General features: G+C 36.8%; 1 long non-coding RNA gene across 1 annotated transcript; it reads right to left on the bottom strand.

The window, feature by feature from the left end:
- LOC140727925 (uncharacterized) lies at positions 1-25,616 on the bottom strand. Its single transcript, XR_012098968.1, has 2 exons — positions 25,353-25,616; positions 1-162 (listed from the first exon to the last, which is right to left on the bottom strand). It is a non-coding gene; the product is annotated as an uncharacterized lncRNA (long non-coding RNA).
- Between the last annotated feature and the right edge of the window lie 3 nt (positions 25,617-25,619).

Below are 25,619 nucleotides of genomic sequence, written 5' to 3'. Positions count from 1 at the left end.
TTTTAGTTTACATTTTATTAAGCTGGTGGTCACATTGAATCCATTCTGTATTTTTGGTCCCTGGTTCAACTTACTGTAGCAGTTGTCATTATGCAGCTATGAAGGCGAAGTTGTATTTTCCAACACTCCTGGGGCCATTTTTACATTTAAAACTGGCTTTCCCTGCAAACCAAGGAGAGAAAGCAAAATCAGTAGAGTTTTTGGACTAAAGTGCTAACTAAAGTGAATATTTTGCAAAAAAAAATGCAATATGCATATTTCATTGAATTTCTGCACCTCTAATCCCAACCTGAGAACCGCAAAACAGAAACACCACTACATAATTACAGCGCAAACACAAGGAAATCTGCAGATGCTGGAAATTCAAGCAACACACACAAAAAGCTGGTGGAACGCAGTAGGCCAGGCACAATCTATACGAAGAAGTACAGTTGATGTTTCGGGCCGAGACCCTTCATCAGGACTAACTGAAAGAAAAGATAGTAAGAGATTTGAGAGGGGGAGGGGGAAATCTGAAATGATAGGAGACAGGAGGGAGAGGGATAAAGCTAAGAGCTGGAAAGTTGATTGGCAAAAGGGATACACAGCTGGAGAAAGGAAAGGATCATGGGACAGGAGGCCTGGGGAGAAAGAAAGGGGGAGGGGAGCACCAGAGGGAGATGGAGAACAGGCAAGGAATGATTATGAGAGGGGCAGAGGGAGGAAAAAAAGGAGAGGTGGGGGAGAAGAGGGAATAATAAATAAGGGATGGGTAAGAAGGGGAGGGGAGCATTAATGGAAGTTAGAGAAATCAATGTTCATGCCATCAGGTTGGAGGCTACCCAGATGGAATACAAGGTGTTGTTCCTCCAACCTGAGTGTGTCTTCATCTTGACAGTAGAGGAGGCAATGGATAGGCATATCAGAATGGGAATGGGATGCGGAATTAAAATGTGTGGCCACTGGGAGATCCTGCTTTCTCTGGCGGACAGAGTGTAGGTGTTCAGCGAAACTGTCTCCCAGTCTGCGTCGGGTCTAATATACAGAAGGCCGCACCAGGAGCACTGGATGCAGTATATCACACCAGCCGACTCACAGGTGAAGTGTCGCCTCACCTGGAAGGACTGTCTGGGCCCTGAATGGTGGTAAGGGAGGAAGTGTAAGGGCAGGTGTAGCACTTGTTCCGCTTACAAGGATAAGTGCCAGGAGGGAGATCAGTGGGAAGGGATGGGTGGGACGAATGGACAAGGGAGTCGCGTAGGGAGCGATCTCTGCAGCGGGGGCGGGGGGGGGAGGGAGGGAAAGATGTGCTTGGTAGTGGGATCCCGTTGCTGAGGTGGCAGAAATTACAGAGAATTATATGTTGAACCCAGAGGCTGGTGGGGTGGTTAGGCGAGGACACGGGGAACCCTATGCAGAGTGGGATAGGAGATGGAGTGGGATATCCTAGGAGATGTCTTCCTTTTTTAAAGAAAGGGGCTTCCCTTCCTGCACCATCAACTCTGCTCTCAAACGCATCTCTCCCATTTCCCGCACATCTGCTCTCACCCGTTCCACCCGTCACCCCACTTGGGATAGGGTTCCCCTTGTCCTCACCTACAACCCCACCAGCCTCCGGGTCCAACATATAATTCTCCGTAACTTCCTCTCCCCCCACTTTTTTCCTCTCTGCCCCTCTCACAATCACTCCTTGCCTGCTCTCCATCTACCTCTGGTGCTCCCCCCCCACCTTTCTTTCTCCCTAGGCCTCCTGTCTCATGATCCTTTCCCTTCTCCAGCTCTATATCCCTTTTGCCAATCAACTTTCCAGCTCAGTTTTATCCCTCCCCCTCCTGTCTTCTCCTATCATTTCAGATTTCCCCCTCCCCCTCTCAAATCTCTTACTCTCTTTTCTTTCAGTTAGTCCTGACGAAGGGTCTCGGCCCAAAACGTCGACTGTACTTCTTCCTATAGATGCTGCCTGGCCTGCTGCGTTCCACCAGCATTTTGTGCATGTTACATTATTACAGGCTTTACAATCCATATACCAGCATGATGGCATAGTAGTAAGCATAACACTCTTACAGAGCCAGTGTATCAATCCTCACTGCTGCCTCCCCATGACCACCTGTGTTTCACCCAGGTGCTCCAGTATTCTCCCACCATTCCTTGCTGGTTAGCAAGTTAATGGGTCATTGTAAATTGTCTCGTGATTAGGCCAGGGTCAAGTAAGTGGGTTTCTGGGTGGCACCGTTCATTGGCCTGCAAAGAGCTGATGGTATCTCTAAAATAAAAAGTATCAGATTTTTGGGAACATCCAACCCCTTAAGCACGAATCATCTCAAGCTGATCCAGAGTATGGTAGGATTATAATTCGTTACTGGAGAAATGCAGCAAATTCAAATATACAGTATGCATACTTAAGTTTTCTATGAACATAACATCTTTATTTTTGATTTGAAAACCACATGCTTAGACTAATGGCAAAGGGGGAAAAAGGGACAGAGATAAAATAAAAGGGGTAGAGATGAAATAAAAGGCTGCAGATAAATAATTGCAAGAGCCAGCAAACCAAACCGAGTTAACTTCCCAGCTTTTCTACAATGAGCCTGGCAATTAAGATGTAGCAATTTTTCCAGAGGCGGTTTTGAGAAAGCAAATTGTTACAGCAGTGGGAATACAATTCTCACCACCTAATTTTAAAGCAATTTACAAGTTAAAACTTTAAACACATATCCAATCCAAGCATTGATATCAAGTTATTTGTTACCTTAAAGGGGAACAGCAAGAGAATGTTTGAAAATCAATGTTTTGCATGAACAAAATGTTACAAATTTTAAAAATTGCAGAAATTAAACAGTTGCATGATCTTAAATATTATCCTACTCAATGTTGGATATTGATATTACAGAATGCAGTTCAGAAGTTTTGAGCCAAATACAGTTGAATACTTGTTCATAAACCAACTACACTGATTGAAAATACACAGCATCTGCACAACTTTGGAAATACACAGGTCAGACAGCAACAATGCTGAGAGAAAGATTTGTTTCAGGATGAAGATATTTGGTCAGATCTTGAGTAAATTTAGAAAGATTAATGCTTAAAGCTGCATAAAAGCCGAGTAAGGAAAAACAGGGTGCAGTCCAAGAGAAGATGAATGACACAGACCAACAATGTCAGAGAGGGTGAAGATGGTTTGTTAGTGGCAGCTAATCTCTATAAAAGTGGAATTAGAATAAAACATGAGAAATAAACAACCGCATGCTAGAACAGAGATAACCAAACAGCAACTGCAGAGAATATGAAATAAAGAGGAATGCAGGTAAACCTCAGAATGTCAGATAGCATCTGTCGAGAAAGAAAAACTGAGTTATATCAGAATTGGCCAAAGAGTTAAAGCAAAAGCAAATAACTGCAGATACACAGTCTAAACTATAAACATAACCCAGTGAGGTAGAATAGAGAACTTCTATGAACTACATTGTACATGATTAAATCCAGATACAATCTATCCCTGCATTCTGGGGAAATGCCGTCCTTATTGACCTAAAAATTCAGATAAGATATTGGGAACAAGTACTGTTCAATGCAAGATATTTGATTTCAACTAGTTTTTTGAAATATTATATGTCCTGCAATGCCAACCTGTACACCTGCTCTTTAATGCAAATATTTAATCAATCATCAGCAGCAACTTAATGTACAAAATCATTCAGACACAATCAAGATATGAGATCTAAGTGACTTTGACCATTGGTGCCAGATGGGGTGATTTGAGTACCTAGAAACTGCTGATCTCCTGGGATTTCAGCACACAACAGTCTGGTTTACAGAGAATGGTGCAGAAAAACAAAAAAAACCACAAATATCCAGTGAGCAGCAGTTCTGTAGGTGAAAATGTCTTGTTAATGAAGGGGGGTGGATTTGGACAGAGGCATATACATATATACACACACAAAATCCTCCTATATGCTACTTCATTACCACCTTCCATTTGGCCAACAGGTGGTGTCACCAGCACACTTAAATAACGCATTGGAGCTGTACTTCACCACACAATCTTAAGTATAAGTGAGTAAGGCAGAGGCCAAGTACACAGCCCTGTGGTCCCCCTGTGCTGATGGTGAGTGTGGAGATGTTGTTGTCTATTTGTACTAACTGAGGGTGGGGGTGGTCTGCCAGTGAAGAAATTGAGGAACCAGTTGCACAGGGAGGTCCCAAGGCACAGATCTTTGATCTTAATTATAAATTGAGGGGATGGTAGTGTTGAACCATAGTTAATGATGAAAAGATTCTTGATATATGCATCTTCATTATCCAGGTGTTCCAGAGCAGTGAAGAGCCAATGAAATGGCATCTGCTGTTGCCCTATTGTGATCATGTAAATACCTCGGTTTTTACCTGCTCTTATTTTTTTTTCAGGCCATTCCCTTTTTCATTGCAATTCATTCTAATCAATATCATCACTCATGCTCTTCGTCTTTCCTAAACACAACTTTTAAAATTATAACCATATAACAATTACAGCACAGCCCTTCTAGTCCGTGCTGAATGCTTACTCTCACCTAGTCCCACCGACCTGCACTCAGCCCATAACCTTCCATTCCTTTCCTGTCCATATACCTATCCAATTTTACTTTAAATGACAATACCGAACCTGCCTCTACCACTTCTACTGGAAACTCTTTCCACACAGCTACCACTCTCTGAGTAAAGAAATTCCCCCTCGTGTTACCCTTAAACTTTTGCCCCCTAACTCTCAACTCATGTCCTCTTGTTTGAATCTCCCCTACTCTCAATGGAAAAAGCCTATCCACGTCAACTCTATCCATCCCCCTCATAATTTTAAATACCTCTATCAAATCCCCCCTCAACCCTCTACGCTCCAAAGAATAAAGACCTAACTTGTTCAACCTCTCTCTGTAATTTAGGTGCTGAAACCCAGGTAACATTCTAGTAAATCTCCTCTGTACTCTCTCTATTTTGTTGACATCTTTCCTATAATTTGGTGACCAGAACTGTACACAATACTCCAAATTTGGCCTTACCAATGCCTTGTACAATTTTAACATTACATCCCAACTCCTATACTCAGTGCTCTGATTTATAAAGGTCAGCATACCAAAAGCTTTCTTCACCACCCTATCCACATGAGATTCCACCTTCAGGGAACTATGCACCATTATTCCTAAATCACTCTGTTCTACTGTATTCTTCAATGCCCTACCATTTACCATGTATGTCCTATTTTGATTATTCCTACCAAAATGTAGCACCTCACACTTATCAGCATGAGCAATACGCCAATCCTCCTGCACCATCCCCGTTTCTAATGACATTTGAAATATTTCTGTCAGAGCCCCTGCTATTTCTACACTAACTTCCCTCAAGGTCCTAGGGAATATCCTGTAGGGACACAGAGATTAATCCACTTTTATATTCCTTAAAAGTGCCAGCTCTTCCTCCTCTTTAATCGTCAGTTTCCATAACTTCCCTACTTGTTTCCCTTACCTTACACAATTCGATATCCTTCTCCTTAGTGAATACCGAAGAAGAAATTGTTCAAAATCTCCCCCATCTCTTTTGGCTCCACACATAGCTGTCCACTCTGATTCTCTAAGGGACCAATTTTATCCCTTACTATCTATTTGCTATTAATATAGCTGTAGAAAGCCTTTGGATTTATTTTCACCTTACTTGCCAAAGCAACCTCATATCTTCTTTCAGCTTTTCAAATTTCTTTAAGATTCTTTTTACATTCTTTATATTCCTCGAGCACCTCATTTACTCCATGCTGCTTATATTTATTGTAGATCTCTCTCTTTTTCCTAACCAAGTTTCCAATATCCCTTGAAAACTATGGCTCTCTCAAACTTTTAACCTTTCCTTTCAACCTAACAGGAACATAAAGATTCTGTACCCTCAAAATTTCTTCTTTAAATGACTTCCATTTCTCTATGACATCCTTCCCATAAAACAAATTGTCCCAATCCACTCCTTCTAAATCCTTTCACATCTCCTCAAAGTTAGCCTTTCTCCAATCAAAAATCTCAGCCCTGGGTCCAGTCCTATCCTTCTCCATAATTATATTGAAACTAATAGCATTGTGATCACTGGACTTTGACTGATCACAAAGTTGCATCATACTGTGGGTACCACGGTAATGTACAGTTAGCGCGATGCTATTACAGCTTGGGGCAGGGTTCAATTAAGTCATCTTAAAGTAGTTTGTATGTTCCTCCCCATGGGTGTGTGAGATTCCTCCCACATTCCAAAGACGTACTGGTTAGTAGGTTAACTAGCCTGCGATTAGGCTAGGGTTAAATAGGTGGTGCAGCTCATTGAGCCAGAACAGCCTGTTCCATGCTGTATCCCTAAAATAAATAAAAAGAACCTCACATGGTTAATTGCATTTGCAGCTCACCAACCTCATTGAGTACATTTACAGGCAAATAGAAGTGTGCTTCTTGTTCTTTGCATTCCATTGGTTCGGTTCTCTGTTCTGGCTGCTATTTCTCTTTAATCCAAGCACAATGCACCCTAATTTTAATGAGCAAATTCAACAGATCCTCTTGTGCAAAGATACAGACAGATACTGTATGGATGAGTGTGGCGGGTAACGTCAGCTAATACAATTCTGATATTGGGAAAAAGGGCAAACATGTCAATAAAATATGAAAATGCAATTTTTCAGGCCGTTTTTCCCACCTGATTTACACTGGGTAAAATTAAATTGGAACACATAGCACCTAAAAACAGGCACATCATCTAATTTTTAGACTAGAATCCTTCCTTTGGATATTTTTGAAACAGTGGTGCGACACATTCCTGTAGCAGCCTGACCACGTTGTTTATAAGTGTCTCCTGCTATACATTATTGCAAAGAAATGTAATATCAGTACTCCCATGAGGTTAAAGATGGCTATATTAGGATTGTTTACTGGTTTTTCTAGTTTACTTTTTGGGCAGGGAGATAAAGTAAACAGTAAAAATAGCATCTTGATAAAATTGGACTTTAATGCTGTATTGAAGTCAAAAAATCCTGAAATGCAAAACATAATGTAAACATCCTGGTTTGCGGGTACTTTCACATTTTATATTAAACAAAATGAATATAAAGACAAAAATCTGCAGTATGAGTTCTGTACTTATACCATTTCTCCTCTCAACTACTATATCAAGAAATAATTGAAATCATCCTTCATTGGTTTGCTATTTGTGAAGTAAAGTTAGTTGCCAAGTTTATCTACATTACAGTGGTCTGTCTAAAAATAATTTAGTCATTGCAAAATAATTGGGAAATTACTCTAAAGAAATATTAACTTGTAATACTGCACAGAGGACAAAATACTGTGCTAATTATATATAGTTTTGTGACTGAGGAATAAGAATTTAACCAAATTTAAAATCCCTGCTCAGCTTTATTCTTCTTAACTAGGATTCACTTTTGCTTTATCCGTCTTGTACACAGTAATTGATTAGTGCAAATAATCTAATATCACTGCAAGTTCCGTTTCAAGAAAAGCAGTTCCTACTGCTACAAGTAACCTAGAGTTTGAATCTTGCATCGTGTAGTTAGCCAATACCTGTAGTATTATCTAACCACATTTTGTGCATACAAGGTTTAGCTCTTGTTGTCAAGGGTAATTCAGTGATGAGTAGTTCCCTGTTAATCACAATAGCACATTTACTGGCCATTTGTTCTAAACGTAGGGCTCTAGCCCTAAAAGGTCACCTGTTCACTCAGCCATAGATAACTAGAACTAGAAAGTATAAAGCAGCACTACTGGAAGCTTTCTCTGCTGAAATGCATAATTAAATGCAAGGAAGAGAGAAGCTCTTTTGTACGCATTTTATTTATTTTCCTTATTACATAGAAGGGTTTTTTCCTATCAAACAGAAATCCCACGAATCCCATTTCCTGTCTTATTTCCCATCTCGTGCTCAATTCATCTCAATTCTCCTACCATGGACCTATACTAGGTCTAATTTACAGCATCAATTAATCTCCCAACTACCGTGAATACACTTGCTCATCATTGTGAACCCAGTTGAAAGGAGAAGATAACCTGCTGAAGTGTCTCAGGCGAAACATTGACTGTACTCTTTTCCATAGATGCTGCCTGGCCTGCTGAGTTCCTCCAGCATTTAGTGTGTGTTGCTTGAATTTCCAGCACCTTCAGATTTTCTCTTGTTTGTAATAGAAGATAGTCTTTATTGTTTGGAGATCACACATTTGTCACCAGTGTTAAAAAACCTTCATCTCCAGATATACTGATACTCTCTCCTGAGTGTCTATGTAGGGAAGAATCCTACACTGACATGTTTCTCAGAGAGCCACTAATGAAGTTTCAAAAACACAAAGATGCAAGTAGATTTCAATTGTAAAATGTTGAATGAATGATAAGGAACAAATTATATCAGTCCAGATTTGCTCTACACAGTAAAATGTCTGATGCATGCCTGCAGTGCAAGAAATTACTAGGCTTTCCCAAATTGTGCACATAATGAAAAAAATGCCAAGACATGGAAAATCACTTACACCTGCAAATGTAACATGCAATCTAATTTTAGGCAAGTGGATCTATACTACCACAGTTGAAATTAATACAATAAGCATCACCTCTAATTTATCCATTATCAAAATTTAATATTGTCTTCAACTGAAAACTGTTACACAATCCCCAATGAAAATTTACAGGAGATTGGGTGCTTCAGCAGCTGTTCAGTAGAGAGTTAGAGTTAACACATATTTAACTCTAACTTTCTACTGAATAGCTGCTTAAGCACACCATCACCTATGATTTTTCATTGAGGATTGTTACGGACGGGGGTGGGGGGTGGGGGAGGGAGACAGACAGTCACACACACACACAGTACGTACTGGATTAGTATCCAAATGTCTGTTCTTTTAACTGAAACAAATTCAAACTGCGTTATGAAAGCAGGGATATTTAAATAGTTAAATAATCTGAAGTAAACAACTAGCACTAGTTATAGACTACAAAACTACAGGATAGTCATAAAGTACCATCTGGCCCACTAGGGAGCCTCAGGAAAGAAATCTGCCATCCATACACAGCCTGGGTTTTTTTGACTCTACACCTACGATAATATGGTTGATTCTTAATTATCTTTTAAAATGGCCCAACACACAAAGCTTCTTTACATATATCTGAGTTGAACACATTGTCATGAGGAAAATCTCTATTCTAAAAAGGTACTATATTCAATCATTTTACCATCCTCCCATTTCCAGAGGTACTAGATCCAATTCTCCCATTGCAGTGTATCATTTTTTCTTAAACTTGTGATTTGCCTCAACTACTCCTCTGTTCATGATTGACTATAGCTGTTCTTGTGGCTGGTTTCCATTCCACCATGGCTGACATGTCAGTCTCCATATCTAATGGACAATTCTCCACAATTTCCTCCATCTCCAACACCATGTCACCACCAGGCTCCTCTTCACTACAGCTCTCAGGCTTCCAAAAGGACTATTCAGTTTTGATTCACATCTAGTAACACTTACTTTCCTCCTCCCAGAACCTTCACATAAAATACAATCCTTTTACTACTACTATTCTCATGAAACAGGGACACAAATAATCCATCCAGAAGCAGCAGCAATTCACTCAATTTCCAATTTACAATATTCCAGACTGAAATCCATTTTAAAAGATATGGACGATAATTTTAAGTAGTTTACAGATTAATATTTCAAATGTAGAAAATGTATTTTAGAAAAAAGTTGCATTTGCACAGCACTAAACTTTGTAGTCAAACACTACAAGAGAATTTAAACAGGCTCTAATGTTTTATTTTAATATGCACATTGCTGACAACATCTCAAAGAGCATAATTCTGGTGTTCTTTCAATCATGGAAAAAAGTTATAGCTCATTTCCAACTGTATGGTTATAATGGGATTACCAATCTCCTTCTCAATATATCCGCAGAACATTTCACTACACGAGTCTATACATTCAGGGTACTTTCTTTCAACATTAACATGTCCCATAGCTCAATGACAAATTTCAGACACACAATTAATAATGTACAACTTGCAGTTTTAGTTCTAATATTAAATTAAATTCAATAGCAAATTTATTTGCAAATAGTTTTGAAATGGGCAGCTAAATTGAGAAACATGCACTTTAATTTCAACTATTATCATTCTCGGCATAATGGCACAGCAGTGTCTACATTTTGAGGAGATTGAGGCATGCAACGCTACCCACCCCTATTCTAACAACCATCAAGAGTATCCTATCTAGTTGCATCATTGTGTGTATGGAAGTTGCATGGCATCGGACCACAGGACCCCACACAGGACAGTAAAAAATCTCGAGAGGATTACTGGGGTCTCTCTCCCAACTATTTGTGACATTTACTGGGAGTATTGTATACGAAGGGCCCAAAGCATTGATGAGGATCCTTACCACAAATCCCACATTCTCTTTGATCCACTACTGTTAAAGGAGACATCAGGACTACAACTGCCAGACTAGGTAACAGCTTCTTCTTTCAGTCTTTGACACTAATGAATATCCTGCCACCACTGGGATTTCATCACTATGACAATGAGCTGTTTAGCGCTGTACTGTTTACCTGTGCTGTGCACTACGTGCATTTTGCATTACATTTTATTAACTTATTTGTGGTAGTATTTTATGTGCAGTGTGATACATGTTTTATGGGTGAAGCGTGGTTGAGAGGAATGTCGTTTAGTTTGGTCTCTCACACACAGTCAGATGACAATAAGCTTGAAATTTTTGTATGTCAGTACTGCATTCCTTAATGAAAATCTTCAGATGCAGAGGCCAATGTTAATGGTTCTTTGAGTAAAGGCATTTTGCCATGCATATTAAGCAAACAAAAAGTTGTAAGTTGCAGAAGTTTCTCAAGAGCAACAACCACTAATACAGTAAATGGGTTTCAATCAGGTGAGATTAATTACAGCATAAACTTCATTCTCAAATAACAAGGAAAACTAAAAAAAATGAAATGAGAATAAGTCAAAACAATCATACCAAATTTATTAGAATTTTAATATTAAGCTGTAAAGCTAGAAAGTCAATCAGCTTTGTATTCAGGTTCTGAAACTTGATAGGGAAATTGGTCATCAATAAAACCAAATTATTTATACATACTAAATGTTTAGAAAGAAGTGACAATGATAGTTCAAAGTATTGAATGCTGTTTACTTTCAATTCTGAATACAGAAAATGTTATACACAAATTGTTCTGTTAAATTAGCAATTTTTCAACTTCAAGCAAATTTAGTGAAGCTGTGTTAATAAAAATCTAGCAAATCCAGTCTGTTCCAAATATCCAAAAACAAAAGCCCGGACAGCTTATAGATTACATTTCAAACAGTATTCTAGAATTCGCTAATGTTATAGGTAAATAGAGAAACAGACCAATGGGAGGAAAAAATCCAGCTACCTCAAATGAATTAGCTTTCATGCCTCAGTATTAATTTCTTATGTATATCCACCAAAAGGATTTACAAAAATAGCTGCCATTTCACTTTAAATAAAACACAAACGGACTGGTTGCCAAGCCTATCTGACCTGACAATGCCAACTGACACATCCTCAATTCATACTCAATTCTTTAAAATAGCTGACATTACCATCGTAAAATGATGAAAAACCCCTTTGCTTTCTGACAAAACTTGTAAAATCAAAGTTTGAATAAGATTATCTTATGGCAGCCTGCCAAAACACATCTTATTACTAATGCTGTATGAGTGTGAGCACTTTCATACTTCGCATCTGTTCAAGGGCAATGAAATATAAAATCTCACATTTTTGCTGAATGAAATGCCAATATTTACTCAATGCACCTGAATAACTAATACTGTTGGTCAGAAATTAGAATTTTAAATGTCACTGTCACAATATTTATACTTTGAAGATGGTCGATAGTCTACACCACCACCCCTCAAAATTTTGCATTTAAAGCAAGTTAAAGTTACAGTCTGTCCCGAGCCTTATAGGCTCATCAGGCTGGTGCTTATCCCGGTTTTCATGGCGTGATGCGACTGAGAGTACGAGACTCCCCCCCCCCTCCCCCCGGGATAGGATGTCAGTCTATCATGAGGTTAACCCCCAGCATTTTGCTGGTACCTATTTTCTGCTGGGTGGACTGGAGCAATGTGTGGTTAAGTGCCTTGCTCAAGGACACATGTTGCCTTGGCTGGGTCTTTAAAGCAAGCAATTCTGTAAAAATATACTTTTATTCTGTGCACTAAAACAACAAGTTGCATCTTTGCAAATGACAACATAATACTTAATTTTGAGCAACTTAAATCTAGAGTATGAAGTCAATAGTTTATTAAAAATGATCCCTATCACAAATACAAGTACTCAAGCATTTTGTACATGCATCCAGTCAACAAAGGTGTCCAAAAACATTCAACAGGACTTGACTTAATTTTAAATTTCTGAAGCCTCTATGAACACCAATAATGCTCAATAACTACATGTAAAAAGCATCATTGATGTAAATCTGCCCAACTTTGAGTAACGATTAAGGTTACAGTAAACTGAAGACAATTAAATTCTTTGAAGTGTTACTCCATAATTTTTAAACTGACTTTTGTTAGATACATTAGCTTCCATTTTAAAAATCCACAACCAATTCTAATTTATACTTACCATAACTGTACCTTTAATCTCATATCTTGAGACCAAAGCAAAACAATAGTAAAACTGCTGCTGCTATTTGCATGACTGGATTTCTTTCAGTTAAAACACTTTGCAAGTTATTTAAAAAAAAGATGCACATGATATTAAATACAGATAAGCTTAATTTATAGTGATATGAAACCAGACAGAGGGCATGTGTGAATTTAAAAAAACTCCAACCAAGCAACTAATACACATCTGAAATAATGATCAATATAACTGGTATTTCAAAGAAAATGATAAAAGAGCTTAAAATTTCCTTCAGTAAAAGTGATGTGCAAGAAAACATTGAACTAGTTTGGGAGTTTTAAAACTGCATTTAAAACAATAACTACTAAACATTCTGCTTAAATATGACTAACTGACATTCAGATATTGAGTTTGTGCAGATAAAGAAACAATTTTTCTTTCTATCTACATTGAAGTGTACTAGAATCGGTTAATTAAAAAAATAACATCGACACATGGACAGAAATCTTTATTTCAGGTTACCCTAGAAACAATTCCAAAATCCACTCAAAATGGAGAGGGTCATGGTGGATGTCAGGAATTGTTTCAGTTTAATTGATACATTGGAACATCAAAGTGAATTATTTATTTTTTAAAAAGCAAATCAAAAGAAACAGCAATAATACTTATGTACATTTCATTCCTAATTAGAGGGTTAACTAAAAACACATGGAAAAGGTCAGTGCCAAAACATGTAATGATTAATATTCCATCAGCATTTTAATGTCTCATTTACCACATAAAAAAAATCAAGTTTTTATTCTTATTAAGATAATTTAGAAGCAAAACGTGATATCCATAAGATTTTCATTGTATGATGAAAAAATGTCAATGAACTACTTTTAAACTGAAAAGCAAAACTTATTTATCATACAAGACTTACGTTCATTATTTTTGGCTAAGGGCACAACTCCAGTTGAAAGCTGTCCTTCAACAGTCTGAATACTAGTACTCTCATAAATGTTTAAAAAAATTAATTAAGATATCTACAATTCAAAAAACTGATTTTTTTAAAAAAAACCTTCAATTCAGTCATTTGCAAAACAAATTAAATACACATGCAAGTTTTCTCCAGCAAAAACTAAAACAATATTTCACCTGTCTAAAAGCACTAAATTTTATAAGATTACTAGCTATTCATTCCAACACAACAATAACATCTCTAAGTGAACTAAATGACAAAAGCCACAATAAAAATAAAAGGCCTGTAAAAGGCAGCTTTGGGATGCCAAGAGTTTGAAATTTTAATTGACTTAATTTTAAACAGTAATTTCTAAGGCTTTGACATATTCTTTACTTGACTTATTCCGTTTGGTACCACACAAGCTAAATAAGATGCTAAAAATAGTTCTCATGAAAACTTGAATAGATAATTCCAATTGATTGACACCAAAACTACTCAATTTGAACTTGCACAAATGTGCCCATCCATGGAAATAATTTAGCATTAAACATGTAACATAGCATACTACTTTTGACAATTTTAGACTTTAGTCTGTTTTAAAAATGTTTCAGGTGTGTCTTTTTACACTGCTTGCCCTATGCTAATTAAATTTTCTTTAAGTGCTCAATTAAGTCTCTAGTGGATAGATGTAAAATATTCCTTACAAACAGGTTTACAGAATGCAAAATGCTAATAAGGCATCCCCCAGCATTAAATACAAAATATGAAAAGTTTCTACAATCCAGTCTGTGATGGACAGTACAACCACTAGGAAATACTGTAGTGAGCTCATTGTGACCCTAGAAGTTTTAATGTTGCATCAAGTCTACAATTTCACAATTTCTAAATTGAGCTCATTAAATTGGAAAATTATTGAAATAATCAATTCTCCATTCATGTTTACTCCTATTACTTCAATAGTAGTTTGGATTAAAAATAGACAAAGTGACTTTAAATCAAGAGTATACAAATTCTTGGAATGAGTCAGCAGGCATTTGTATTCTACCTGTAGCTTATTCCATTCAATACTGAGTGAAACATTTTACTAAATTCATGTTACACGGAATTTAAAAATAATTTTTATAAGTAAAATATTCCTATCAGGCAGAACCTTTGAAATTCTAAGGTAAAACCCATCCAAAAGAAATAATTAATGTTTGGTAGCCTAATTTAAAAAAAAATATTTATTCCACAAAAATATCTTCCTTTGCCACACAACTTAAGCTATGTGGTCCTGGAAGTGAATTAAAACTCAAACACAATTAAGAGACAAAATTAAGAAAAAAATAAAAAATGCAATAAAAAGTACTGCTAAATGGACCTTTACAAATTGGTTACACCTGAATATTATATTCATTACTAATAAGCTGTATGTAACCAGCTTAATATTTTAAAAAATAATGTGTAAACTGAATCTTCAAACATGTTTGGATAAATTAAAAATTTATACTAGAGCTTTAAAAAAAAGAATCACAAAATAGGCAATAAAGAGCCAAAGAATAGATGCAAGTCTGCTTCATGTCTTTTGCACAACTATGTACTGTCACTAATATTGAAAATTCAGAAGCTAAACTATTCTATCCCCCCTTCTTCAGATGCACAATGTACCACATAACTCTTTGTAAAGGGGTATGGTGGAAAATAAAATGGTTTCCTAGAATACCATACTATTAGCTTTGCAAATGAAATAGTTCTCCAATTTACAGAAATTTTCAAACCTTTGATCAAAAATCAGTCACCTTTTGCACTTTGTCAAGCTATTTTTCTCTGTAATAACTGGCCCACTAGTTATTACTAGTCTTCATCCAACTGCATTTCACACATCCTTTAAGGCAATCATTTTGTCAGAGAGATCACAATCTTTTGCTCATTATGGTTTATTTTGAGCCTCATTCAAAACTCCCTAGTAGTTTTAAAGAATACAATTCTGCTAAGAAAACATAGCAAGCTATACTCATTAATACCAACAAAAGTGAATAACAGATGCTTGATGATTAGCTGTTCATTAGTTCTTGCAGCTTCAACAGGGTAATTGCTTAACGATGCTGACAAAATAAAACATGGTGCCAATTTATTACACAAGAGTGTATTACATATAATGAAGGGCAAATATGTTAGAATGGAAAGAGTGAAGAAAAGATCAGGATCAATGACATGTGCCCCTGAATTTGATGGTGATCCAAGAGAAGGTAAGATTATTATGACAAGACTTGAAAGAATGCAAGGGTAATGGATCTTCTGAAAATATTGACACATTCATTATCATAAATGGCCAGTTTAAAGTGTTTCAAGAAGCATGCAAACTTGAATATTAACCCTGTGAGGGGGGCAGCAAATGCATTGCCAAGTAATTGAAATCAGAGGAAGATAACTGCTAAAAAAAACAGGTGTTTAACAAGGATCTCTTTTGGAAGAGGATGTCCTCTCCAGAGGGATACAAAAACTACTCAAAGCTTGAAGGCAATAAAAGATTCCTTCCAAAGAGAAGAACAAAGCAATGCCATGGGTGACTATACTTAAGCCTCTCAGTTTACCATACAAATAGAGGACTCCAAAGCAATATTCAAAAGACTAATTGAATAGTAGTGAAACAATCTAACACAAAAGACTAGTGACAGCACTGCTCTCCCAAATTTAACAATGAATAAATTGAACAAAGCCTCACTAATCATCAACAATGCCCCAAACATCCATTGAGGATATGGTTGACAACATGCAGGTTGTACACCAGTTCTCTAACACCTCATTACTACAACACATAGGCTAGGGTAGGCCTTTCAAGGGTTTTTTTTACCTGTAGGATTCAATGAAGCTTACCATCCAGGAATTAGTACATCAAGGTAGCCACAGACTGCAATTCTACTTCTCAGGATTATGTAACTCATGCAAAAAACAAATGGCGTAGAAAGGAAATTCTAGCCAGAAAATTTTTGCAAAGCAAAACCTAAGTGCAAAAAGATACTGCACAGCTGACAAATGAAGCTGGGTTTGATGAAGTAGCCGAGTATGAAATGCAAGAGTTAATGGAATCTTATGGCACAAGAACTGGAGGATTCTCTACAGCTCAAACAATATTGATCTATTACTTACAGATACACAGTGGAACTGGCCCTTCTGACCCTTCGCGCAGCGCCACCTAGCAAATCCGACAACCTTGATTTAACCATAACCTAATTATGTGACAATTTACAATCAATTAACCCACTACTTGGTATGTCTTTGGATTATGGGAGGAAACTGGAGCACCTAGAGGAAAGCCAAGTATTCCACAGTGAGGACGTACACATTGCTTACAGATGTCAGAACTGAACTCCAACACTTTGAGTTGTAATAGCATCACTGTAGCACAAGAAACAAGAAGTCACCAAAATAACAGCATCTCAAAGGTATTCCTCAATGTGACAGCTGTCTTTCAAGACACCAATGCCAAGATGGGGAACAGGATTAAAGGTGGCTTTATCAAAAAGCTGCTCAGATTAATCAACCACCTAGGAAGTCACATGAACCTCATCAACAACATCACAAATCACATCAAGTCTTGACCCATCACTAACAGCCAAAGAGGATTCAAAGTGAGAAAAGGAGAAAGCCAATTAGTCTAGGAACTTACTGGACAAAAATTCATCAAGTTCTTAATTTACAAAACTATACTTAGTATTTTACATCATTAATCCAAGTTTTAAAATTAACAATTTTGTCAATTAATTTCTTTCAATGAATGAACAAGCACTACAACTGAAAACCTAGTCATGTTAAACTACATTTCAGTTTGTCTGCTATTTGTTAATTGATTTCAAATTAATGTTTGGGTTATAGTTTAAAATATGGATCTTAATGTAACAATTTATTAAAAGTACTATATACACAATGGTGTTTTTCTATTTCCCAAAATAATATTCTATGCAAGAATCTATTTTGAGCATTTTCCCAAGAAAATAATTTCTTAAAAATTTGTCTAAAAACGTACTTCACCATTTTTGTGCTCTTAATAAAAGTTGTTTTTGACACTGATACTGATTTTCTGAACAGTGAAGATCAATTTCATAAGCAGGACATCAAGTAAATGTTATGCCAAAAGCAACAAATTTTATGCAATTTGTTTTACCTTTGAGACTTACATTAATGATAGTCTGCCAAACTGAAGAGACCAACATATGCATTGTAACTGTCTGAATGATAAGCATTACACCCAGCTCTCAATTTTGCAAGCTTCACCTGCAGGGAGTTTATACACAGTTTTGCACCAATTGACAGCTAAATATCAAAATGTTGTTTTAATATTTCTATTCAGTTAAGGTAAAAAATACACAACAATTAGTCCAATTCTAAAAAGGTGAATTAATTGGATCTTCTAACCTATTAAAACTTTGATCAGATTTAGAGTTACCTCTTAACCCCCAATGAATTTAAAAAGTGGTTAAGATAGCATTCTAAACTTGCCGATTTTGCTCTTTTTTATACACACACACACACAAATCAAGAGCTGTTTCATATTTTACCAGCAATGTACAACCATATACCAAATTTATTTCTTATAAAATATCATAGTAAAATAACTAGCTTTTTTGAGGAAAAGTACATTTTTGTATGAATATTCAAGAACAGCCTGGAATAAATTTGCTTTTGCCATTTCAGAAATTTTGTAAGCAGTATTGTAAATAGCTAGAACTAGCCAAATGGCTGAATTCAGCCATAAGTTTTTTTTTTCCATAGGAACTATTTTTTTTAGTTGCTGAATTACTTGGGGAGAATCTAAATGTTCCCCCCCCCCCATTACATTTTAAAACAGTACCAATTTTAAATTCTCAGATGATCAAAAGAAACATCCTAACCAGGAACTGGCATCAACTGTCTCTGCAATGATTTGTGAAAGAGTGCACATCAGTAACATGGAAAATAAACCCCAAAAATTAAAAATCGAAAAAAGGGCAATAAAACATAAATATGACTACATTATGCAGGCAATGTGCATAATATTCTAATTTACACCATGCGCCTAGATATATTGTCAAAAGTGCAAGATAAATTTAAAGCATGTACAAAAGGATTCACTGCAGTAGTGGTAGGGCCGGCTGGTGGTGTAGTGGCATCAGAACGAGGGGTCACAGTTTAAGGATAAAGGGGAAGCCTTTTAGGACCGAGATGAGGAAAAACTTCTTCACACAGGGAGTGGTGAATCTGTGGAATTCTCTGCCACAGGAAACAGTTGAGGCTGGTTCATTGGCTATATTTAAGAGGAAGTTAGATATGGCCCTTGTGGCTAAAGGGATCAGGGGTATGGAGAAAAAGCAGGTACAGGGTTCTGAGTTGGATGATCAGCCATGATCATACTGAATGGCGGTGCAGGCTCGAAGGGCCGAATAGCCTACTCCTGCACCTATTTTCTATGTTTCTATCAACACTGGACATCAAGGCAGATGGTCCTGAGTTCAAGCCCAGCCGGGTCCCAACCTGGGTCTACTTCTGTATCTTGCCATGAGGTCATAAAGAGTCGGACTTGACTGAACAACAAGTGGTAGTACCACGATCCACTATAGCCAAATTTAGAAGAGGGAAGATTTAAGTGAACTAGCCCATGGTTAATGTATCACAAATGTAAGTTCTGCACTTGCATACAAAAACAGATAAGAAAATGATTGCCAAGCTATAACCCAGCAGTATTTAAAGTCTTAGAAAAATAGAGGAAAACACTGAAATGTTCCAGCTCAATTATCCAGTATTTCAATGCATTTTCCATATTGCATGCTTACAGCTCACAGAACAAGTTTTTTGGTGTTTCATCAGGATATGCAACCATAAATTCCAAGCAATAGCTTGAGTTATACAGCACTGAAAAGTTTTGAAAATGGAAAGAAAGGCAAGAAAGTCTTCTCCTTGACCACCATTAGGAAAATCGAAAGAATAAATTGAAAAAGATTCCACAGTAACAATTAAGATCTGCTTTATTTGATTTAATGAAAATATTGATTCATTCATTGAGGTGACTAACTGAATATTAGGCAATTCTATCACTGCCAGGTGCATCTTAAAATGAGTAACAGTATAAACTCAATTCAGCTGGTGCTACTTTTTCCTCAGTCATTTCAAGATCAGATGCAATGGCAGGTTATCAGTTCGTCTGTCAGATGTATTGCATAGGAAATGAAGATATGTTTCAAGCGAAGGATAATTGACAGGTATTAATATTAAGATATTATATTTATAAATTTCTAGAATAACCCAATGAATGCTACATGCAGTGGGAAATATCTAGTTATAATCAATTTCATTCATTCCCTGCCTTGTTGCTACCACGAAAAGTCAAATTGGTTCTTTTATTTCAGTCATGCTTGCCTTCATGTGGTAGCAAATGAAATTCCTTGTGATAAAATGACAGAGATAATCATTAAATTTCTGCAGCTTAACCCATGTATCCCTTTGTCCAATTTAACTGAATAAGAAAGCAAGCTCATCGATGACTACATAACATAAAGACAGGTAGCTTGGCAATCTCAGATCTTATTCTGACTGAGGAAAGTTAAGAAATGTAACACAGGAATAACGAACAAGCTAATTCACAACAAAGAATGCACACCTTTGTAGCCAAGGAGCACACAAAATAGTTGTGAATAAATTCACTCTGCAATTAACTATTAAGAGATTTTGGGAATATTTTAATATTAACAGCAATAATAAAACTGATCTTGTTCAAATCATGAGTGAAAGCCTGTTTGCATACTTTCAGAAACAAAATTAAAAAAAACACCATTGGTTTCTAAAACTCAAATTTAGAAACTACTTTTTAAAGGTGCCTAAAAATAAATTTATGAAAATATATTGATATATATAAAAAATAGACTTGAAAGCAGTCTGTCTGTATAGCTAGAAAGTAAGTCTTTTGGTGCTTGAAGGGTTAAGGATCTATTTTCCATGGATCCTTCTAAAGAAAGCTATACAAATTTCTCAATTTGTACTCCATTTGTCTCTTCCATTATTAACCTACAGATATTTCACTTTTTGTCAATTTACCAATGGTGTGCAAAACCTCCAGTTTCTTAGGGCAAGGTAAAAGGAATGTACAGTAGCAGTATCGACTTGATTTAGGCCTAACTAGAAAATCATGACAATACAGGCAAAGTTTTCTCCATGGCCCTAGTGCTTGTTTTTCTGCAATTTGTTATAGAAGCAACAAAACTTGTACCAAAAAAAATTATTAGCCACTGCACATGAAGTAACAGAAAATTTCTGAAATAAATTTGTACACAAGGAAATTCTAATCGCTAATACTATATTCTCATAGAATTGAGACATGTTTAACCACCACATGATCAACAATAATTGACGCTATTTAAAAACTAAATGTAATAGTAAACATTCCAATCTCAAAATTTCATTTCATCTGCTGTTTTACAGCGTTAACAACCAAAGCAGAACCAAACAAAAATACTCATCACCAACGATCACAGTAGTAGTTTCAATCTGTTCTCTTACTTATTTCAAACCAATTTGTCTTTCATCTGCGAACTTTAAAATGTAATGAGTATATCTCAGTTAAGAATTACAATCTGATGCAGATCCATAATCCAAGATACTGTACATTTAATAAATTACAGTTGATTCCAATTAATTGGGCCATCAGTATTTAGAGCAGTCACTTATTTGTGACAAATCTTAAAGAACAAAAACAAGTTGAGAAAACAGCTGGGGTTCCCTTAGTTTATTTAGGAACACTGTGCAACTTAATTGGGACAGGAGACTGTGCCTGAACAGTTTTTTAAAAAAAACTGGTGTCAGTTGCATGCACGTCATGTGGCCGTTAAACACTGTCTTAGAGTGAACAATTTTCTAAAGTAGCATCACTTGTGTATGTTCAAAAAGCAGTGATTTTTGTCACTGATAGCTGGTGAGTAATAAGCAGCAAGACAATTCAGAACTGTTCTGCTCCCTGTGGTTACAAGATTTCAGGCTTGGAGATGCTAGAAACGGCCGGGCGGGTGTAAAAATGAAAATTTCACTACTTCAACAAGGTAGAAACTATGAAGAATTTGAAGGTATCGACAATAATTTTGAATGTTACCAATAAAATGAAGATCTGGAGGATGCAATCACCCAAAGCATTGTTTGAAGGCAGTCCATTATCTGCACTGGGTTTTATCTGCGCTGATTTTGTTCGTTTACAGTCAATCAAAAGAACGTGGCAGCATACACTGGATTAATTTCTTCATCGATGACTATTAGGAACTATTTCACATTTGTAATACTGTAGTAGTTTAGGTAGCATTCTAATTTCTTCTGTATTTCATTTAAATACATAATTTGTTACTCAGTTAAACAGTAGTTTGCCCTTTAAAAAAAAACCTTTTTAACGACTTCCATGAAACTCCAGCTAATTGGAGCAAACTTTTAATTGGGGCAAAAGGTACTGGTCCCAATGAACCCCAATTAACCGGAATCTAATATATTCCAAAAGCTACCCATTGTTATTAGTATCCATAAAAAGTGTTCCTCAGCTTTATATAACTTAAATGTATATTTAGATATTTTTTAAAAATCATTTTTATATTTCACTGAACAAATTACTCATCTAAGTGTTTTCTCCACTCACAATACACCACTTAAACAGCTAATTATGAAGCCAACACAATGTAAAAACAGGAAAGCAGACTGTTGTGATAATACTTGAAAAAGAATGAACAATGGAATTTTATGTTTTTGTTCAAGTTATAGCTAATACAGTTCTATCATTCTCATCTTCTCAAATAATCCAACAGTAACATTAAATATAATTTCCCTGAAGATAGTTTTCTTCCATTTTTTCTTGCTAAAGCATTCTCCTGTGGGAAGAATATAGTGTAGAGATAAGGGAAGTAGAAACACTGACCGTTTTAGACTACCTGAAATTAAAAATCATTTAGGAAATTATGGAAGAAATCTGTATATCTATTTAAGAAGCAAACTAACATAGATTGGCCTATGTCCCTGGACTAATTAATAAATTAAATATTTCTATGTTTAATGAAAACTTGATACAGCATCTTTTCATACACAGTTACACTTTTAATATAAATTGCATCCAAATCCTGGCTGTAATAAATAACACAGCATGTCTATGAATTTTTATTCATTACTTTGTAACTTAAGATCATTCTGGTAAACTACGTGCAATGCAATTCAACCATCGTTTTGCATCGTGATAAGTTGCACTTTAATTCAAATGTAAAAATAATAGTACAGCATTAATATTCAAAGGATATATCTAATGATGATTAAATGACAAAAAGATTTCTAAAGATTTAAATTAACTATATGTAGTCTAAACAGCTTTCAAAAGAAGCCATCCTATTTGCAAACTTGAAAACTTGTGAACTTGAAGCATATTGTATGTCGTGTCATGTAGACAAAATACAATATGCAGTTTAATTATCTTGAAATCTTGACAATTTTCTACTTTCAGAATATTTAAAATGCAAACTATCAAGGAAATGTAATATACATCAAAACCAAACTTAGTTTTGATATGACTAGGGAATCAACTTTCCAGATTGATCTATTATTTTGAAAATTACTTAGCGTTCTCACAAATTTAATTTCAAGTCTACCCTCAATCGATCTCCAACATCAGCCAATATTTTATTTAAATCGAAAAGATGTCACTTATATACATTCTCACTTGTGTACAGAAGTTTTGTGTGTGTGTGCGTGTGTGTGTGTGTGTGTGTGTGTGTGTGTGTGTGTGTGTGTGTGTGTGTGTGTGTGTGTGTGTGTGTGTGTGTGTGTGTGTGGGGGGAAGGTTTAATGAAATTCCATTGAACAATGAAGCCAGTAACATCAAAAATATTGTTATTGCCAAAACAAAATTATTTGTGATATGTGTTCATTAAAAGCTCTATTTTCTATTAACAATATAGAAATGTTTCAAAAATGACCAAAAGTCTGCAACATGTTGTATCTTCAACCAAATTCTAGAACTGGAAGTGGGTGGGGTGACAGAAGAAAGGAGAAACACTTTATTTTCATGGTTTTAAGATCAGATTGATATTTGAGGATTTTCATTACAGATTCAGCATACCATACAGAATTAAAATGCATTGGCCCCATCTGTCTGAAAACAAGTGTAATTCCAACCAATTGGACTCGGGGGTTATTCCAATACTTCCCATCCGGACTAAATCGCAAGATCAGAAGTAATAATTGTATCAACATAAACTTAAACATTGAGGGATATAATAAATGATTAACAGCTGGAATTTTACACTCGTAAAGTTTAGAATCCCAATCAGTTTTATACACTAAAATTTGTTAAGTACTTTAACACATTTCTGTTTTACACCTACATTTTCCATAATTTGGAATCAAAATCAAGAATGATTTCCAAGCGTCCCATTCACAGAACAAAATTATACTCTGCAAATTCAAAATAATTAACATATAATTTAAGATACATTTGCAATTTTAATACGACTGAGGCATCAGGTTTCAATATTAGTTCGTTATTTCACAAGTTACATCTTTCCCCCGAATTTAATTTCCTTAAACATACCCTAAATCCATCTCCGACATCAGCCAATAACTTTAAATAAAAGATTCAAAGATTTGATACGTAGAAATACTCATTTGCGCCAACGATACCGGGGTGCTAGTGGTGGGGGTGGGAGAAGTTTAATCAAATCTCATTACTCGCTCAATCTTAATGTCTCAAAAAAAAGTTCGAAATTCAATTTAAAAAGGAAGCTTCTAACTGCCCGTTTAAAAAAAAATCCGCCAAGATAGTTGTGAGAAATGTAGGTTGCAAGAAGAGAGGGAAAAAAACTGCCATTTTACACGGAGTCGATTGTGTAATTGGTAGGGATGGGGGTGCAACAGATATCTCAGATTGGGCCACGGCACTGACATTTACAGTAATATTGAAATTAAATGCGTGGGTCAATTGAGTAGGCATCTCGAACTGTGAGCGTCCTCCTCAGTGAGACACACAGCCTTTGCCGGGGCTGGGAAAAGATTCACCGTGAAACATGTAGTTTCAATTCTCGGAATGATTCGTTAGTGAATTAAAGTAGAACAAGTGTCCCGAGGAGCTGCACGATTTGCCTGGCCCGTGGCCTTATGCTGACAGCAAATTACAGTCAAAATTAATTACGGTTCGGCTATGACTTGTCCAAATTGAGATGGAGGAAGAGAGATGCGCTGATGCCTTAAACTTGCGCTAATTTAAAACTTGTCATGATGGGACCACCGACCGAAACCAGGGAGGGGGCTTGACGACATTGAGAGTAGTGGATGTCAGTGAAAGTCACCGACGCTCAGTTAGACAACTCTTCCAACCTTCGAGCTGTTTGTCTCCGCGCTCCCATAGATTTCATCTCGTCTTCACCGGCAACCTCCTTCCCCCCTGAACATCGGCTCCAATATTCTACCGCTACCGTAAGAAACCGTCACTCAGACTGTTCCTAAGTTTAAGCTTACTTCACCGCTTTTTTGAGGGAAGACTGAGAAGGCTCTGCAGACAAATGCCAACTTAAAGCACAGGACAGCGAGAAGAATGGAAAAAAAGCCCCCTCCCGCGCAAAATTATTTAGAACTTTGTAAAACTAGTAGTATCAGCGAAAAAAAAAGGGTGGGAAGAGAGACTCAAACCTACTTCTTCCGCACTGATCTGTCTCTTTCCTTCATCCCTGCTGCTCTTATTCGGGTGAATTACTTGGGGAGAGCCAGCTCCGGATCAACGGGCGAGTCAGCTGGATAACAACTCCAACTAAACCAATTTACCTGTCAAGCCCACTACTTCATTTTCCTCGCCTGCCGGCCCTTGACGTCCGCTCCCTCTCGCTCTCCCCCCCAGCTCCGCTCCGCTCCTGGTGTGCGGGGTGATTTCTTGCTCCAAGTCGAAAATGGCGCCGAAAGCGGAGATTCGACTCAAATTCGTTAGTGGCGGGGAGGGGGGGGGGGGGGGGGTGTGGAGGAGGAGGAGGGGGGAGGAGGGGCGCGCGCGCGGCATGCTGGGCGAGCAGCGGGTTCCGCGCGGACAGTTTGAAA

Source organism: Hemitrygon akajei, chromosome 5, assembly GCF_048418815.1.
Source record: "Hemitrygon akajei chromosome 5, sHemAka1.3, whole genome shotgun sequence".
Lineage (NCBI taxonomy): Eukaryota > Metazoa > Chordata > Chondrichthyes > Myliobatiformes > Dasyatidae > Hemitrygon > Hemitrygon akajei.
Note: the sequence above shows the minus strand (reverse complement) of the source record. Positions and strands in the feature narration are given on the sequence as shown.